Genomic DNA, 17,108 nt, shown 5'->3' on the forward strand with positions numbered 1-17,108 from the left:
GGTGGATGGGGCAATGATGTCCAAGCCAATGTGGCGATATGTTCCTGGGTTCTCAGACTTCTGTATGGGCGTGCTTTGTTGTGTTGGAGCACGGTTTCTGCTGAATTCTTGTCCAGTCGAACTCGTCAGAAACGGTTCTTGAGTTTAAATTAGAGTCTTCACGCGTTCCTCTGAACTGATGGTTGACCCTCCTGGCATCACATCCACGAGAATGACGCCATCACAATCCCAGAAGACTGCCACCATGACTTTTCCGGCAGAGGAGGATGTCTTGAATTTCCTCTTTTGTGGTGAATGAAGATTGTGCTACTCCATGGACTGCCATTTTGTTTCCGGCGCAAAGTGGTGCACCCAGCTTTCGTCCCCCGTAACGATCTGTGACAGAAAGGCCTCTCTCAAAACGCTCCAACAATTACAATGAAATGGCCTTTCCATGAATTTTGTGGTCCACTGTGAGCATCTTGTGTTCCTCTGTTTAACCTTTGGTGAGCACCTCTTTGAATAACCGAGAGTCTCGAACATTGCAGACGCACTTCCAACACTGACCTACAACTGTAGAGCCAATTGTCGAGTTGTGATGCGCCAGTGGGCACGAATAACGGCATCCGTACTATTCAGCATGTCTGGAGCAGTGGCTGTGACAGGACGACCCGAGCGTGGCTGATTATGGAGCTCTGTTTCTGCATTTCCTGAGGCTGTAACTTTCTTTACCCATCGCCCAACTGTACTCCCATCAAATGCAGCACTGCCATACACTGCACACAAACGTTTATGGATGTTTACCACGTTTTCTTTTTTTGCGCGCAAGAATTCAGTAACATCACACTGCTTGTATCGTGAGTCGTACGTGGACTTCATTTTGACGCAGTACTACGGCTGTGCCTCCTGACAGAACAGTTCGAAACTTCACCGGCGTACAGAACAAACATCAATATGGAGCACCAATAAGGACTTTGATCTATGTATGTTGAAAGCTTTTTTTTAAAAAAAATATAGGGCATTATTTATTGAACGACCCTCGAACAATAACTTTTGTTTATTATTCAGAAATGACTTTTGGTGTAGCAGCTTCGTTAGTACCCACGAAAAAAACGTCAAATAAGGTAATGTAGAGTTCATAAGTCTTCATTTAATAGCATATCGCGATTTTTATATATGTCTGTTTCGCCATGTTTTCTCCTGTATGTTATTTTCAATCTCTCCCTTTTATGTATTGTCTCTCGACTGAAGAGCGGAGCCTGTGCTGCTGCCTGCCCTCCCCGAATGGGAACTGAAATTCAATATAGAAAAAAAATCATTTAATAACACGTCTTTAATGTGTAATTGTCTACAATGTAGTGTATTGTCTTACAATAATTGTTCTTTGACACGGTATGTTTATGCCGAAGGCACAACGAATTTTATGCTTTATTAAATTAAAAGTTAAAATATTCTTATTTTGTTTTGTTTCTCATTTGGAAGATTTGTAAGGACGAACACATTAATTTTAATCGTCAACCTACAGCAGGGGCCGAAAATTTAAACGATACGTTACACCTCGAACAATTGATTCCGGAATTATTGTTTCCCACTTAGTGATGACATCGTATACGGCTCCTACATTTCCTTGGTCGATAAGTTTCGCACAATTCCATACACCAACTGACAGAAATCTCTTTTTCAGGTTCGGCCAGACTACAATGTCCAACGTGAACGAATCTTTTCCACGCCCAAGTGTTCAAGCAAAATCTAATTTACTGTAGACTTCGATACGCCTGCGGATGTCTTCAGTCGCATGTCGCTCCTCTTCGATGTTGTTGCGAACAGCACCGATGGTTTTCCCGACGAAAACCGTTTAAACTGATCTTCACACAGCTAATCACAGACGGCAGCACGACCACGACAACGCCCTGTATACCGGATTTTCAGCAGTCTCTTCCGAAGCCGATTACCAACACTTTAAAGTGTCATTGTTTTAAGTTAAGCCATTAAAAAACCCGTACCATTTTCGGCCTAGAGAACTTTGGCTTCATATTCACATTTTTTCACAATATTGGTCGTCACACACTGTAAAGAAACTGCTCTATCGATGTCTCAGGAGTCATTTTTAACAATAATACATGACAAATATAAAATAATATTAACGTTTCATCTCAAAAACGACATCCAACGCCCGCTTGTAGAAAATTACAAGCCAACCATCGAGTATAAACCACGCTCTTCTGGGAGGAGCAAACTGTATTCGTATTTTGGAGCACTGGTGGCCTTCGTTCCATGTAACTTCCCAATCTTGTTTCCATGCGTTGCATCCGGGCATAATTAAGTGGCCGCTGAAATTGCGTCTTTTGCGAGAACATCCATGTACTCAATTTGTTGGTGGTCTTGACGAGCAATGGTATCCAGTGAAAGCTTATCGCAGTTCGACATCGCCATAGCTCAGTTTCTGCGTCACTTTTCTGGGGAGGTCAGTATTTTCTTCCGTGTTGCAGGGCAGGGAGCCGACGGTGTACTTGACGAGTCAGACAAGATCGAGGTCTTGTTCAGTCCAACCAGCCTAAACAGCTGCAGAGCTTGCGTGGTGGCCACTTTCTATGTTGTAAACATTGGTGAGCTCTGAGGCAGGGAGTAAGACCGCTCTGTCTGATCATCATGACAAAAAAAGGCCTTCGGTTTTTCCCTTATTTTCGAAACACCATTGTGTGTTTGGAGCATATCAAACAAGTTTATTTGCAATATCATCTTGCGTTCGTCGTCAGTTTACATTTAAAATATCCGGGATGAGAGGCCGTGGTCCAAAGACGGATGTTAATATTCACCACGTCATGGTGACGACAATCGTGAGTTCGTCGTCAGTTTACATTTAAAACATTCGGCATGAGAGGCCTTGGTCCAAACACGGATATTAATATTCGCCACGTCATGGTGAGATACGCAAACCAGCCAAAGATGTATGTATCTTGCGTGAGTCGATAAGACTACCGGCTTGTGATAGCATGGAAACCCGCGTTTTTTACGTCGCCGGATACGTTGTCTGGCAAGGTCATTCAGTGCGATTTAAATGACTGAACGTGTGCAAGTTGCTGCCAGTTGCTCCAGAGGCTATTTCAGAGCCTATGTTGACACTACCGTCGCTATCAAGCGCAAAGCTCTTCAGCTCCTGATACCGCCGTCATATAAGCAGGTGCAGTGCTCTTTGCTTCATTACATCACGTGGAGCTCGTTTATGTGCGCTTACCAAATAAGCTGTCAGACCATTTCGTTACGCTGGTTGTCTGTTTACTGTGTGCTTCCTGAAGGTAGAGAAACAACGCTCATTTCTCAAGATCTCTCAACCGTATACTGTATCCGATGTACGCCTACTATAGTTTCTCTGAAAACGAGTCAGTCGTTAATTTATTCGTAATACCAACCCCTGCCTCTATACTATCGCTCAGTAATCACCTGCGGGAAAGAAGTACTCAGCAATTCTTGAGTGAAGGAAACTGTCGATTTGCTGTTGCTCAGAGGACTTTGTAAGGCCATAACCTAACAAGTGGAATTGCTGTCAATTCACTCCATAGCTCTGTGAAGTTCACTACAGTGTTGTTTTTTATTTGTTCATACAGTGTTCTGCTATTAATGTTTGTGGACGCTAAAAATACTAGATTTGTTATTTTAGCCTAGATCTTCTGTCATAGTTTCTTATAGTACTGTAGTTAGTGCTATAAGCTACATATGAATTTGATAACGCTTTCTGTCACTCCCCTCCTCTGCTTTTTACACGAATAAAGAAGTGCACATTATATTGCAGAGTATCCTTTCCGCAAAGTCATCTTATTCCTTTTCTCTTATACTCACGCATGCTGTGCAGAAACATGGTTGATAGTACAGTTCGGAACACGCCTTTTTCTCTTTAGTTTATGATTACAGTTTCCGTGTGATACATACATTTAACACCACAAAATTTGGCTGTAGAAACCACTACCACTTACTGCGGTCTATGAGTTACTACTACATACGAGACAGTTTTTTAGACTATGTTTGGGGCATTATGAAGTGAGACATTTGCGTCCTATACTGCGTGAAAATGTCCTTTTATTTCCATTGATCGATTAAATTAATTAACGAATGCACTGCCATTATCGAAAGATATAACGCATACTACGAGAGAGAAAACATTTCCTGTGGGCTTTCTAGCTTAAGAGTCGACGATCTGCCATCCTTTGACGATGGTTCCTAGGTGGACTTTAGTTCTTTATTATTTTCTGTTTTTATTTTTTACTTTTGAGGGGTGTTCAAAAAGTCTCTCCGTATTGCCGTATGATTGTTGGCCGCGCGTGCCTATGCCGCAGTGAATATACCGAAATGAAACTCAGTGAAATACATTGAATATTCATTTTTACTTACATATTTTTACATTAAATGTCGAAAGTGTCCCCCCCACCCCCCACCCGCGTTGTTGAATACATAATTCAATTCGTCTAATCACGTTTCCAAACAAGCAGTAACATTTCTTCTGTAACAGAAGCAGTGAAAGTGGATATTGCAGTTTTCAATTCATCGATGCATTTTGGACTGTTTTGATAGTCATTCGCTGCACCCCAGAGGAAAAAGTCAGGTGGTTGTTGTTGTTGTTGTTGTTGTGGTCTTCAGTCCTGAGACTGGTTTGACGCAGCTCTCCATGCTACCCTATCCTTTGCAAGTTTCTTCATCTCCCAGTACCTACTGCAACCTACATCCTTCTGAATCTGCTTAGTCTATTCATCTCTTGGTCTCCCTGTACGATTTTTACCCTCCACGCTGCCCTCCAATGTTAAATTTGTGATCCCTTGATGCCCCAGAACATGTCCTACCAACCGGTCCCTTCTTCTAGTCAAGTTGTGCCACAAACTCCTCTTCTCCCCAATTCTATTCAGTACCTCCTCATTAGTTATGTGATCTACCCATCTAATCTTCAGCATTCTTCTGTAGCACCACATTTCGAAAGCTTCTATTCTCTTCCTGTCCAAACAATTTATCGTCCATGTTTCACTTCCGTACATGGCTTCACTCCATACAAATACTTTCAGAAACGATTTTCTGACACTTAAATCTATACTCTATGTTCACAAATTTCTCTTCTTCAGAAACTCTTTCCTTGCCATTGCCAGTCTACATTTTATATCTTCCCTACTTCGACTATCATCAGTTATTTTGCTCCCCAAATAGCACAACTCCTTTATTACTTTAAGTGTCTCATTTCCTAATCTAATTCCCTCAGCATCGCCCGACTTAATTCGACTACATTCCATGACCCTCATTTTGCTTTTGGCGATGTTCATCTTATATCCTCTTTTCAAGACACTGTCCATTCCATTCAACTGCTTTTCCAAGTCCTTTGCTGTCTCTGACAGAATTACAATGTCATCGGCGAACCTCAAAGTTTTTATTTCTTCTCCATGGATTTTAATACTTACTCCAGATTTTTCTCTTGTTTCCTTTACTGCTTGTTCAATATACAGATTGAATAACATTTGGGATAGGCTATAACCCTGTCTTACTCCCTTCCCAACCACTGCTTCTCTTTCATGTCCCTCGACTCTTATAACTGCCATCTGGTTTCTGTACAAATTGTAAATAGCCTTTCGCTTCCTGTATTTTACCCTTGCCACCTCTAGAATTTGAAAGAGAGTATTCCAGTCAACATTGTCAAAAGCTTTCTCTAAGTCTACAAATGCTAGAAACGTAGGTTTGCCTTTCCTTAATCTTTCTTCTGAGATAAGTCGTAAGGTCAGTATTGCCTCACGTGTTCCATTATTTCTACGGAATCCAAACTGATCTTCCCCGAGGTCGGCTTCTACCTGTTTTTCCATTCGTCTGTAAAGAATTCGCGTTAGTATTTTGCAGTTGTGACTTAATAAACTGATAGTTCGGTAATTTTCACATCTGTCAACACCTGCTTTCTTTGGGATTAGAATTATTATATTCTTCTTGAAGTCTGAGGGTATTTCACCTGTCTCATAAATCTTGCTCACGAGATGGTAGAGTTTTGTCAGGACTGGCACTCCCAAGGCCGTCAGTAGTTCTAATGAAATGTTGCCTTCTCCTGGGGCCTAGTTTCGACTCATGTCTTTCAGTGTTCTGTCAAACTCTACACGCAGTATCGTATCTCCTATTTCATCTTCATCTACATTCTCTTCCATTTCCATAATATTGTCCTCAAGTACATCGCCCTTGTATAGACCCTCTATATACTCCTTCCACCTTTCTGCTTTCCCTTCTTTGGTTAGAACTGGGTTTCCATCTGAGCTCTTGATATTCATACAAGTGGTTCTCTTATCTCCAAAGGTCTCTTCCTGTAGGCAGTATCTATCTTACCCCTAGTGAGATAAGCCTCTACATCCTTACATTTGTCCTCTAGCCATCCCTGCTTAGCCATTTTGCACTTCCTGTCGATCTCATTTTTGAGACGTTTGTATTCCTTTTTGCCGGCTTCATTCACTGCATTTTTATATTTTCTCCTTTCATCAATTAAATTCAATATTTCTTCTGTTACCTAAGGACTTCTACTAGCACTCGTCTTCTTACCTACTTGATCCTCTGCTGCCTTCACTACTTCATCCGTCAGAGCTACCCATTCTTCGCCTACTGTACTTCTTTCTCCCATTGCTGTCAATTGTTCCCTTATTCTCTCCCTGAAACTCTGTACAACATCTGGTTTAGTCAGTTTATCCAGGTCCCATCTCCTTAAATTCCCACCTTTTTGCAGTTTCTTCAATTTAATCTACAGTTCATATCCAATAGTTTGTGGTCAGAGTCCACATCTGCCCCTGGAAATGTCTTACAATTTAATACTTGTTTCCTAAATCTCTGTCTGACCATTATATAATCTATCTGATACCTTTTAGTATCTCCGGGATTCTTCCATGTATACAACCTTCTTTTATGATTCTTGAACCAAGTGTTAGCTATGATTAAGTTATGCTCTGTGCAAAATTCTACCAGACGGCGTCCTCTTTCATTTCTTACCACCAATCCATATTCACCTACTATGTTTCCTTCTCTCCCTTTTCGTACTCTCGAATTACAGTCACCCATGACTATTAAATTTTCGTCTCCCTTCACTACCTGAATAATTTCTTTTATCTAATCATACATTTAATCAATTTCTTCATCGTCTGCAGAGCTAGTTGGCATATAAACTTGTACTACTGTATTAGGCATGGGCTTCATGTCTGTCTTAGAAACAATAATGCGTTCACTGTGCTGTTTGTAGTAGCTTACCCACACTCCTATTGTCTTATTAATTATTAAACCTACTCCTGCATTACCCCTATTTGATTTTGTATTTATAACCCTGTATTCACCTGACCAAAAGGTTTGTTCCTTCTGCCACCGAACTTCACTAATTCCCACTATATCAAACTTTAACCTATCCATTTCCCTTTTTAAATTTTCTAACCTACCTGCCCGATTAAGGTATGTGACATTCCACGCTCTGATCCGTAGAACGCCAGTTTTCTTTCTCCTGATAACGACGTCCTCCTGAGTAGTCCCCCTCGGGGATCCGAATGATGGAGTATTTTACCTCCGGAATATTTGACCCAAGAGGACGCCATCTTCATTTAACCATACAGTAAAGCTGCATGCCCTCGGGAAAAATTACGGCTGTAGTTTCCCGTTGCTTTCATCCGTTCGCAGTACCAGCACAGCAAGGCCGTTTTGGTTATTGTTACAGGGCCAGATCAGTCAATCATCCAGACTGTTCCCCCTGCAACTACTGAAAAGGCTGCTGCCCCTCTTCAGGAACCACACGTTTGTCTGGCCTCTCAACAGACACCCCTCCATCGTGGTTGCACTTACGGTACGGCCATCTGTATTGCTGAGGCACGCAAGCCTCCCCACCAACTGCAAGGTCCATGGTTCAAGGGGGGGGGGGGGGGGGGGAAGGTAAGGCGATCGTGGAGGCCATAGTCCATGTGAAATTATGCGGTCACCAGAAACATCGGCAAGCAGTGACATTGAAACGCGAGCTGTATGCGCGGTTGCACCATCTTGTTGAAAATAACTGTTCAGTAATTCACTTAAGACAACTTCTCCTATGAATGGGTACAGAATATCCACTTGAAGGGAAGTAACCCAGGCAGGCGAACAGTCAAACTTTCACGAGCGGCGAACAAACGGCACCCGTGGTGGAAAATCATGCAACACTGCGGAGAGACTCTTTGAACACCCCGTATAAGAGACACACAAACACATGAAGTTAATTTAACTCTTTAAAGACGATGGTTGTTACCTGCAAGAAAAAATAAATCAATTCCAGTGGCAATTTATAAAAATAACTGACATAAACATACAAATACACTGGCAGCAATTTTTGTTGTTAGCTCGGTAGTTTAGGATGCTTCTGCCTTGTGCAATAAACAGTGATAATAGTCGAAAACGTAAAAGAAATCAATTTCGTCACTTATCAGCTTCTTATACAGTCTACCGACCACCACCAGCAGAAGCGCCGAGGGGCCTGAAAGAGAAATAAAAAAATAGAACTGGCTGACTTTTTTTTTTATCTAGCGAGACTTGACCTAAACTGTTACCACAACGTTCGCATGAGGAGACGAGCGCTGGAGCGCACGGCTAGCCACATGCAACAGTAACAGACTTTGCTGGATACTTGATTAAAACTGAAAGCTCCTAACGTGAAAATAGGAGCAGCTGTAGCTTTCACATGAAAAGATCGTCCTGGATTTTAAAAATTAAATCTGTCGTCAGAGTTACAACTTACATTTGAATTATTCGTAATATTAGCTCCAGTTAAAAGAATATAGGTTGAACGCTCTGCCCCCGTCAGATTTAATGATAAGAGGGCCCAGCGGAGAACCCGTCAGAAACTGAAAACAGGAAGAAGGTGTACCGGAGTGTGAAAAAAAAAAAGCAAAATAGAAACAGCGAACTGTCCAGACAGAAGTGTAATATAGAGCGTGGGGATAGGTGGAGGGAGGGGGGGGGGGGGAGGAAAATGATGTCGCGGTTAAATTGTTCGACTATCAGCCACGCGAGCCGTATTCATACCTCCCTCAAGTCTATTTCTTTCCGCTGTTCGCTTTATTCAAATTTGTGCCTCTGTCGTGGTGTAACGTCCGTTTGCGACAGCGAGGTGTTAGTTAGGTATGTACCTACAATGACAATTGATTCTGCACAACTACTCTATTAACAGCTGAAAGGAAGTGGCTTTCGAATGGGAACCGCAAGCGTTTGATGACAAGGCGACAAGTTAAACGCATCCTCCACCGGGAAACACGTCTGGTGTGTCATAAACGGGTTTTGTAACAGTACATTTGTCATATGATCGGAATCCCCTATCGACGCACCTAATTTCAACGACTGGTAAAGGAGTGAGATATGCCTCCTTGCTCAATATGGGTGTTCGTATAAATGCGAATGTGGTCACTCCCAAGGAAATGATGAAAACATAGGAGTTTGTGACATAACCTGCAACATATGAACGCAACAGTTTCACAATCATACAGTTTCTCTGTGCTCTGCCAAAACAGATTTTTTTACCGTTTTTGAAGTTGCGTTCCATTTTGAAAGTTTTGACTCTTGAATTTCCTTGTTGTAACATAGTTCACACCCGTTTACTTGTTTTCATTTCTGTGAGACATCTACATGGTACCTCGCCCGCTCTCGCTATTCGTCACATTTACTTACGATGGTAAAGTATTCTTATCACATAACTCATATCCTATAACCAGTGTATAGTATGACAACTGTCAAGACTACAGAAAGAGACCAGACGGGCAATCATCTTGGGGTTGAAGATCTTTTCTTCCGTGTTTGCTTTAACAATACGTATGTTTTCGCATAGGTTCCGCTTTTAGCAAAACTCATTTTTTGTTTCTTAGCACAAACATGTTTCACTGAGGTTGCAGCATCTTCAGTGGGCTATTATTTTCCATCTGTTAAAGACAAACAGTCTTCTTTGCTGTTTGCATACATGTAGCTATTAGTTTTTAAATCGTAATTACAGATATTTGAAAAACCGCATAAATTATGAATTCATACCTTTTTACCACGTGGTATGGTTTTTCTGATTTGTTGTGTTTCTACAGTGACCGTTTTTTGCACAGTTTGTCATCTGCAGCCACTTATACCTTAAAGTAGACAAATTGTTTAAGCCAAAATTACGATTTGAAAACTTTTTACTTCTATGTCTGAAATTATTTAATTCAATGTGTGTGTCTATTTACATAATGTTTAACTTACGTTTTCCTTTTAATCATCTTCATAACTCTCGAACACTATATACTGAGTTGTCACTGTCACTGTCACTGTAATTGTTGCACTGATTTACCAGGTGTAAAAAACATGGCGCGCAGTGGAACAATTGAACGTGTAAAAACAAGATGGCTTACAGTGGAACAGTTCAAGGTGTTCCTGGCGGTTGTTCTGAGTCTTTCAGAGGTGTTAGTGATTCTATTTTCCTTTGTGTGTGTGTGTGTGTGTGTGTGTGTGTGTGTGTGTGTGTGTGGTTGTGTGTAGGGGGGGAGGGGATGGTGGGGGCGTGGGTGAGACCTCTATTGATTGGTCTTGTCTACTAATTCCTTGAGGACAGAGAACAGAGTGCTCTTGGAGAGAGCTGTGTATTCATTTATCTCTTCTTTGCCTTCCACTATGGCTTTTTGTATCTGATAGTTTTCTTCAATTATTAGTTTTTTTTGGGGGGGGGGGGGAGGCTGTTGCTGCATTTGAGAATTTTCAAATTCGTATTGATGTTTCTTGGGTTATGTTTCATGTCCACGAAGTGCTCAGCAAATGTGGAATGACAGCTGTTACTTCTTAATGCTCTTCTGTGTTCTGTGTATTTGGTATTAAAGTATCTGCTTGTCTGCCCTATATAAACTGCTTTGCAGTCCTGGTATGTTAATTGGTAAATACCAGATGTGTTGTGTTTGAGCTTGTGTTGGTTGTCCTTAGTTTTCTCTGTGTTGAGCTGGTTGTCCTGTAGGCTATTTTTACCCCTTGTTTTTTGAGTATGTTGCCTATTCTGTTGACTGCTTTGTTGTTGTTGGTGCGAGTGAATCATCTGTTTGTCATTGTGGATGTTTCCTGTTCGTGTGTGCTCATGGTGGTGGTGGTGGTGGTTAGTGTTTAACGTCCCGTCGACAACGAGGTCATTAGAGACGGAGCGCAAGCTAGGGTGAGGGAAGGATTGGGAAGGAAAGCTGCCGTGCCCTTTCAAAGGAACCATCCCGGAATTTGCCTGAAATGAGTTAGGGAAATCACGGAAAACCTAAATCAGGATGGCTGGAGACGGGATTGAACCGTCGTCCTCCCGATTGCGAGTCCAGTGTGCTAATGTGTGCTCATGAATGGGTTCTGTGTGTTTGTAAGTTGATAAGGTGACTTTTGTTTTTGTGTGTTGGGTGTCCTTTTTAATTTTGTGGTTCAGTTTATCTATTATGTTTGTGTCATATTCATTCTCTGCTGCTATTTGTGTGATTGTCTGCAATTCATTCTTGTAGTTGTTTTCAGTGAGTGAGGGTTTTGTTCAATTGGTGTAGCATATATTAGAGGCTGGCTACTTTGTGTGTAATCGGAAGATTACAGTCTTTGTGAATGGCTGTGCTGGTGGTGGTCACTTCCCTGAATATAGAGAATTGGTGTTGGTTGTTGTGTCTGTATAGTGTGAGGTCAAAAAAGTTTAATCTTTTGTCGTGTTCTATTTCTATGGTGAATTTTATTTTTGGGTGTAATTTGTTTATATCATTGCGGAGTTGTTGGATGCGACTTGGTGTTTCATCTATAAAGCATATGATGTCATCTACATAGTGGTACAAATATATTATCTGGTACTATTTGGGTCTTATTATTGTTTCAAATTCTTTATTTTCAATGTGATTCAGAAAAATGTTGGGTAGGAGTCCACTGACTGGTGACCCCATTGGAAGCCCATGTTCTTGTGAGTAGAACTGATTGTCAAATGAGAAATAGTTTTGCTCTGTGATTAGTTTTAGTTTTATGTGGGGTTTGAGAATTTTTGCTTGTTCTTCTAATTGTTGTTTGATGATGATGGTTTCTGTGGTGGGGATATTAGTGTACATGGATGTGATGTCAAATGATGTGAGTGTGGCTGTTGTGGGTACGTTGATGTATTTGATTTGTTGTATCAGCTCTTCAGTGTTGTGTATGCTTCTGTTACTTGTGTATATATTATGTTTCTGTAAGTATGTGTGTATTTCTCTGGCTGAGTGGTATGTGGCTGCACTTCTGAAATTGACTACAGGGTGTATTGTTATGCCATCCTTGTGGAGCTTTAGTAGGCTGTTCAGTGTGGATGCTTGGGGGTTCTTTTGTTTCAACCATTTTGCTTTCTGATTTGTGAATATGTGTGAGATATTTTTTAGGAGTGCTAGTATGTTTTTGTGGTATCTTTGTGTTGGGGCACTGGTTAGCTTTGTTATGTTGTTGTCTTCCAGAAATTTTAAGGTTTTTTCTTTGTCTTCATCCAGTTTTATTATTGTCATGGTGCTGCCCTTGTCTGATCTCGTAATGAGTGCCTCGTTGTTTATGAGTTTGACCTTTATTTTTCTGGAGGCTTTTCTTTTTCAGTTTTTGTTCCTGTCAATATGCTGTTTTTGTTTTCCTTTACAGTGCATCTTATTTCTTCGGCGACTAATTCTCTTGTCAGACCTGCACAGCCATTCCCAAAGGCTCTAATCTTCCGATTACACACAAACTAGCTGGCTTCCAATATATGTCACACACAGACTGATCAAAACGCCACTCACTGAAAACAACTACAAGAATGAATTGCAGACAATCAGACAAATAGCAGGAGAGAATGGATATGACGCAAACGCTATAGGTAAACTGAACCACTAAATGAAAACAAAATTAAAAAGGACACCCAACACACAAAAACAAAAGTCACCATATCAACTTACAAACACACAGAACCCACTCATGAGCACACATGGAAAGGAAACACCCACAATGACAAACAGATGGTTCACTCTCACGTACAACAACAAAGCAGTCAACAGGATAGGCAACATACTCAAAAAACAAGGGGTAAAAATAGCCTACAGGACAGACAACTCAAAACAGAGAAAACTAAGGACAACCAACACAAGCACAGACAAACACAACACATCTGGTATTTACCAATTAACATACCAGGACCGCAAAGCAGTTTATATAGGGCAGACAAGCAGAAACTTTAGTAACATATACACAGAACACAGAAGAGCATTAAAAAATAACAGCTGTCATTCTACATTTTCTGAACGCCTCGTGGACATGAAACATAAGGGATTTGAAAATTCTCAAATGCAGAAACAGCCCCCCCTCCCAAAAAAACCAATAATTGAAGAAAACGATCAGATACAAAAAGCCATAGTAGAAGGCAAAGAAGTGATAAATGAATACACAGCTCTCTCCAATGGCACTATGTTCTCTGTCCTCAAGGAATTATTAGTCAAGACCAACCAATAGAGATCTCACTCATCCCCCACCATCCGCCCCCCCCCACACAAACACACACACACACACACACACACACACACACACACACACACACACACATAAATAAAACAAATCCCTAAACCTACTGTCACCCTCTCTCTCTCTCTCTCTCTCTCTCTCTCTCTCTCTCTCAGTCCCTTTTCACACACATCACAAAGAAAAAAAGAATCAGTAACACCTCTGAAAGATTCAGAACAACCGCCAGGAACACCTTCAACTGTTCCACTGTCAGCCATCTTGTTTTTACACCTTCAATTGTTCCACTGGCTAAATGGTTCAAATGCCTCTGAGCACTATGGGACTCAATTTCTGAGGTCATCAGTCCCCTAGACTTAGAACTACTTAAACCTAAAGACAACACAAATGCCCAAGACAGGATTCGAACCTGTGACCGTAGCATCGGCGCGGCTCTGGACTGGAGCGCCTAGAACCGCTCGGCCACCGCAATTGTTCCACTGCACGCCATGTTTGTTTTTACAGCTGGTAAAGCAGTGAAACAGTTACAGTGACAGTGACAGTGACAACTCAGTATATAGTGTTCGACAGTTATGAAGATGATTAAAAGGAAAACGTACGTGAAACATTATGTAAACAGACACACACATTGAATTAAATAATTTCAGACATAGCAGTAAAAAGTTTTCAAATCGTAATTTTGGCTTCAACAATTTGTCTACTTTATGGTATAAGTGGCTGCAGATGACAAACTGTGCAAAAAAACGGTCACTGTAGAAATACAACAAATCAGAAAAACCACACCATGTGGTAAAAAGGTATGAATTCGTAATTTATGTGGTTTTTTTCAAATATCTGTAATTACGATTTAAAAACTAATAGCTACATGTATACAAACAGCAAAGAACACTCTTTGTCTTTAACAGATGGAAAATAAAAGCCCACTGAAGATGCTGCAACTGTAGTGAAACATGTTTGGGTTAAAAAACAAAAAATGATATTGTTAAAGGCGGACCATATCCAAAAACATACCTAGCACACGGACATTTCATAATGTTGTCGAAAAATAAAATAAAATAAAATACGAGGTGCATTCAAGTTCTAAGGCCTTCGAATTATTTTCTCCGGACTGGAAAGAGATAGAAACATGCGAATTGTTTTAAAATGAGGCCGCGTTCATTGTCAATATGTCCCAGAGATGGCAGCACTATACGGCAGATGGAATTTTACCGCCAACGGCGAGAATGAGAACTGTTTTAAATACTTAAAATGGCGACGTTTTCCATACTTGAACAGCATGCAATCATTCGTTTTCTGAATTTGCGTGGTGTGAAACCAATTGAAATTCATCGGCAGTTGAAGAAGACATGTGGTGATGGAGTTTTGGATGTGTCGAAAGTGCGGTCATGGGTGCGACAGTTAAATGAAGGCAGAACATCGTGTGACAACAAACCAAAACAACCTCGGGATCGCACAAGCCGGTCTGACGACATGATCGAGAAAGTGGAGAGAATTGTTTTGGAGGATCGCCGAATGACTGTTGAACAGATCGCCTCCAGAGTTGGCATTTCTGTGGGTTCTGTGCACACAATCCTGCATGACGACCTAAAAATGCGAAAAGCGTCATACAGGTGGGTGCCACGAATGCTCTTGGACGACCACGTGGCTGCCCGTGTGGCATGTTGCCAAGCAATGTTGACGCGCAAAGACAGCATGAATGGGACTTTCTTTTCGTTGGTTGTGACAAAGGATGAGACGTGGATGCCATTTTTCAATCCACAAACAAAGTGCCAGTCAGCTTAGTGGAAGCACACAGATTCACCACCACCAAAAAGATTTCGAGTAACCGCCAGTGCTGAAAAAATGATGGTGTCCATGTTCTGGAACAGCGAGGGCGTAACATTACCCATTGCGTTCCAAAGGGCAGGAGCATGCTATGAAAATGTTTTGAAGACCAAATTCCTTCCTGCACTGCAACAAAAACGTCCGGGAAAGGCTACGCGTGTGCTGTTTCACCAAGACAATGCACCCCCACGTCGAGCGAACGTTACGCAACAGTTTCTTCGTGATCACAACTTTGAAGTGATTCCTTATGCTCCCTATTCACCTGACCTGGCTCCTAATGACTTTTGGCTTTTTACAAAATGAAAGACACTCTGCGTGGCCGCACATTCACCAGCCATGCTGCTATTGCCTCAGCGATTTTCCAGTGGTCAAAACAGACTCCTAAAGAAGCCTTCGCCATTGCCATGGAATCATGGCGTCAGCGTTGTGAAAAATGTGTACGTCTGCAGGGCGATTACGTTGAGAAGTAACGCCAGTTTCATCGATTTCGGGTGAGTAGTTAATTAGAAAAAAAAAAAAACGGAGGCCTTAGAACTTGAATGCACCTCGTAATGCGAGAGGGTTTTGGTAGTCCAATAACTGATAGTTCAACAAGATGACCACTGAGCCACCAGACAGTTGTTATTGCAGGTCGCTCTTTATTGCATTTCTTGTTTTTGGACCATACACTGTTTCTATTTTGCTTTTGTTCCCTTATTTTCATGCGTCCTGCTTTTATCGGGCGATCCACTGAAGAAAACATAAAAAGGCAGTAAGTGAAACAGACAAAATGAAATACAAACGTCTCAAAAATGAGATCAACAGGAAGTGCAAAATGGCTAAGCAGGGATGGCTAGAGGACAAATGTAAGGATGTAGAGGCTTATCTCACTAAGGGTAAGATAGATACTGCCTACAGGAAAATTAAAGAGACCTTTGGAGAGAAGAGAACCACCTGTATTAATATCAAGACCTCAGACTGAATACCAGTTCTAAGCAAAGAAGGGAAAGAAGAAAGGTGAAAGTAGTATATAGAAGGTCTATACACAGGTGATGTACTTGAGGGCAATATTATGGAAATGGAAGAGGACATAGTTGAAGATGAAATGGGAGATATGATACTGTGCGAAGAGTTTGGCAGAGCACTGAAAGACCTAAGTCGAAACAAGGCCCAGGGAGTAGAGCAAATTCCATCAGAACTACTGATAGCCTTGGGAGAGCCAGCCCGACAAAACTATACCATCTGGTAAGTGAGATGTATGAGACAGGTGAAATACCCTCAGACCTCAAGAAGAATGTAGTAATTCCAATCCCAAAGGAAGCAGGCGTTGACAGGTGCGAAAAGTCCCGGCTTCAAAATACTCACATGAATTCTTTTCAGACGAATGGAGAATCTGGTGGAAGCCGACCTCGGTGAAGATCAGTTTGAATTCCGTAGAAATGTTGGAACACATGAGGAAATGTGGACCCTACGACTTATCTTAGAAGATAGATTAAGAAAAGGCTAACCTACATTTCTAGCATTTGTAAACTTTGAGAAAGCTTTTGACAATGTTGACTGGAATACTCTCTTTCAAATTCTAGAGGTGGAAAGGGTTAAATAAGGAGCGAAAGGCTATTTACAATTTGTACAGAAACGAGATGGCAGTTATAAGAGTCGAGGGGCATGAAAGGGAAGCGGTGGTGGGGAAGGGAGTGAGACAGGGTTGTAGCCTATCCCCGATGTTATTCAATCTGTATATTGAGCAAGCAGTAAAGAACACAAAAGGAAAATTCGGAGTAAGAATTAAAATCCTTGCAGAAGAAATAAAAACTTTGAAATTTGCCGATGACATTGTAATTCTGTCAGAGACAGCAAAGGACTTGGAA

General features: G+C 41.4%; 1 protein-coding gene across 1 annotated transcript in view; it reads left to right on the forward strand.

Moving 5' to 3' along the window:
* The first annotated feature begins 3,072 nt into the window (after positions 1-3,072).
* LOC126354860 (UDP-glycosyltransferase UGT5-like) overlaps positions 3,073-17,108 on the forward strand; it is a 67,997-nt gene continuing 53,961 nt past the window's right edge. Inside the window, exon 1 of the mRNA XM_050004849.1 lies at positions 3,073-3,160. The gene's annotated coding sequence lies outside the window, so the exon portion shown is untranslated. The remainder of the gene's footprint in view (positions 3,161-17,108) is intronic.

Source organism: Schistocerca gregaria, chromosome 3 (genome assembly GCF_023897955.1).
Source record: "Schistocerca gregaria isolate iqSchGreg1 chromosome 3, iqSchGreg1.2, whole genome shotgun sequence".
Taxonomy (NCBI): domain Eukaryota; kingdom Metazoa; phylum Arthropoda; class Insecta; order Orthoptera; family Acrididae; genus Schistocerca; species Schistocerca gregaria.